The sequence below is a fragment of the Elephantulus edwardii genome, unplaced genomic scaffold, assembly GCF_000299155.1.
Source record: "Elephantulus edwardii isolate Elephantulus edwardi_28Jun2011 unplaced genomic scaffold, EleEdw1.0 scaffold00012, whole genome shotgun sequence".
Classification (NCBI taxonomy): domain Eukaryota; kingdom Metazoa; phylum Chordata; class Mammalia; order Macroscelidea; family Macroscelididae; genus Elephantulus; species Elephantulus edwardii.
In genome coordinates, this window is record NW_006399762.1 from 13,151,738 (window position 1) to 13,155,530 (window position 3,793).

Below are 3,793 nucleotides of genomic sequence, written 5' to 3' on the forward strand. Positions count from 1 at the left end.
TTACCTTTGGTAGTATTGCCATTTTCACAACATTGAGTCTTCCTATCCATGAGCAAGGGATATTCTTCCACTTTTCAAGATCTGTTTTTGTTTCTTGTAGTAATGTTTTGTAATTTTCTTGGAAAAGGTCCTTTGTACTTCTGGTTAAATTTATTCCCAAGTATTTAATCTAGTGATTAGCTATTGTGAAAGTTATTGTTTCTCTTAGTTCTGGCTCTGTATTGAAGACACCTTCTGTGTGCAAGGCACACACCCTTATTCTAAGGATGCAGTCCTTTACATTCTTTGGTTCCCTACAATACTAGTGTGAGAGTATAGGATTTTTACGAAGGGCTAAACAAACTATGGCAAAAAATGAGAATGAGAATTCCAGAACATTTAATTGAGCTCATGTTGTTGTTGTTAAGTGCCACAGACTCACAGGCGACTCATAGTGACCCTAAGAAGGAAAGTCCTCAATGGTTGTGTGACTTTCATCATCTCTCTAGGTTCATAGGTTTTCCGGAGGCTATTATGGAAGTGAATGCCACTCCTGCTTCGAAGCTTATTTTAATCGGAGAGCTCCACCCAACACTGTCCACTATGGGTCACTAACCATTAACACATTTGACACATCAGCATCACAGTGTTCAGCTTCACAGAAACCACAAGTTACCTCTGTACAGCAAGTGGACACACCAGGGCTATATGATGTAGAGGAATGTTTGAACAAAAACAATGAAAGACAGGCCCGAGGACCGCGGATTAAAAGTCACACACCTTTAGCTTGGTAGCATCGCTTTCTGAGCTCATATGAAATCTATATTTAGATCAAAGAGCTGATATTTTAACAGAACAAAGGGAAACGGCATGGTTTACCATCAAGAAAGGCATGTGTCAGGGTTGTATCCTCTCTCCATACCTATTCAATCTGTATGTACAACGATTTGGTATCAGAATTGGAGGAAGGCTTGTCAACAACCTGTGATCAGTGGATGACAGCAACTTGCTTGCTGAAAATGTGAGGAAGACTTGAAGCACTTGTTGCAGAAGACCTCAGACTATAACCTGCAATATGAACATTTCAAGACCAAGAAAACAATCATCTTCATCACTTGGCTAATAGACAGCATCATGATAGACAGATAAATGATTGAAGTTGTCAATGATTTTATCTTGTTTGTATCCACAATCAACAACATTGGTACTAGCAGTCAAGAAATGAAAAGACATCCTGTACTAAGAAAGCGTTATATAAGTATATAATATTATACTGTTAGATAAATGCCTCTCTTTTCCATCTTCTGATTTTATTCTATGTTTTACTTCATTCTTAAACTAAATTTCTCAAGTATGAAGATCTACTGTTCTAGATTACATTTATTGAATCCTGAAACAAAGTACTGAAGAGCAATGATTTTAGCCTGAAGACTAAGGTACACCTTATTTGACACATGATCTTTTCAATCACCTACTACACATCTGAGAATCAGATAATGAATAAGAATAACAGAATAAATATTGATGCCTTTGATTTGTGTTGGAAAAGAATGCTGAGTGTGTCATCAACTTCCAAAAAATTAACAGATATGTCTCAGAGAAAGCAAAGCCAGGGTACTCACTGGAGACAAAGATGGATGGTGAATCTTCATCTCATATAGTCTGAGTATGTTGCTAGGTAAGTCTATTCCTTGGAAAAGGATATAATTCTTGGAAAGGTAGAGGGCCAATGAAAGAGGAAGACCTTTAATGAGATGGGTTCACACAATGGCTGCAGCAATGGGATCAAGTGTATTAAAGACCACAAGGATGGCGCAGGATAAGACATGGTTTAGATTTGTTGTTCACACACGGTGTTGCTATGAGTCACACATGACTCACTAGTACTTAACAACAATAGGTGCTGGAATCCAATGGTAGCTATCCTATCTCCATCAATTTGACCCAGTTCTCCAACACCATCCATCGTAGAGAATTTGCTGCAGGTAAACATAATTACCATAACTCCAACTATTAGGACTGCTTTATCTTATTAAAAAACTATGAAAGACCTTCTCACCTACATCTTTATAAGCCAAATGAATTATTTTTGTGAGTTGTGAGCTACTGCTGCCTTCTCTGTATTTCCCTTTATAAATTCTTTTTCTTGGCAATGCGTATTCTCTACTAAGCCTCTTTCCTTGGTTGCATAAGAAATACCTGCATTCCTGCTTTGCTGTACTTATTAGGGGGAAGGACTAAAATTAAAAGAGTAACATTTTTTGACAAAGATATTTAAAAGGTAATCTTGTGAAAAACTCTTACAAAAAGAAGCCAAGGTGGTAAGATTTTGACTCTTTAATTTTAGAAAAAAAATAATAAATATCATCTGGAATAATCAGTCTCTGGAGAAAGGTTATTAGGATTGGTAAAGGGCCAAAGAAAACTCCCTATTAGATGGATTGACATAACAGCTATTATAATGGACTAGAAAATAGCAAATATAATAAAAAAATGCAAGACCTGGCAACATAATTATTCTATTTGCTAGCTAGTTGCCATGAGTCATATCCAATTGGACAACTAAAACAGTAAGTGTTCCTAATGCAAAATTTTAGCATCATTACATACTGTTAGAAAACTATTTCCTCTTTCATAAATATCTTTTTATGAAACTGGTATTAATATTTCTATAAGATTTATATAAATTAAAAATCTTAATGGACAGAAATGAAACTATTTTGTTCGATACTTTTTTGACATGCCCTAACATTTTAAATCAAGACCATGCAACCTTTAGCAATCATTCTATTGTATTTACTGTTTTTTGTACAGACAAAAATTATAGTTATCTGTTTTTGACATTGTCAGTAAAAGAGGAGCAGAACTATTTTACTGTATTCCCATTATTTTAGTTTAAACAAAATATTTAATTTGATAAATTACACTGTGATGAAAATCACAATAACATTAAGATTATCTGCAGGTAAGAGTATCCACAAAGAAATTCTGGCCCTTTAAATAAAACTGTGAGTAACTGAGAACTTGGTAATTTTAATGACATTTCAGAAGTAATCAGTGGATGGGTATTCTAAGAGTCATACCTCTGCCAAACTGTCAGTTTATGTAACTACCTTGTGGCAAAACCAATACTAATGGCTGAAAGTTCTTAATGCCCTCGGGCTCTCTTCATTTGCTAAGAAATTATAATCAGCTAACCCAGGCTATATGGGCACATCCCTGCCAACTCATGAATTCATCTTTCAAATGAATATTATAAACAGACAGAAGTGTAAGTTGCTTGTCTTCTGAGCCTTCTGACAAAAATCTAGAAGTTGGCTTATTTTTGGGAAAGTGAAAATTAAATAGTATCTTACTAAAAATTCAGTGAATTAATGGCAAGTTTTATTAGAAAAATAACATGCATTTATTCAACTCTACACTAGATATGAACATAACATGAAAATAAAACCCAAAACTATGATCTAAAACTATGATTTTAAATGGAAAATATCTATTGTTGTTGATACAAATGCTAGTGATTTCACTGAATTTCAAGAAAAAGTGTATATTTTATAATATAATGGTGACAAGTATAGGTTGATATTTGCTTACTATTTTACCATTTATTCCCCCACTTTGTATTTCATTACAATCTTGAAGTTCTTATTTTTTAGAGAAAACTACATTTATGGTTCAATAAGAAAATTACTTTTTTATAAATATTGTTACAGAAGTAATTACTAATAGTAGAATATAAAAATGAAGATTCATTACAATGAATAACCTGAGATCGTAAAGAAGTAACAACAACATGTCCATCATTAATAAAAAG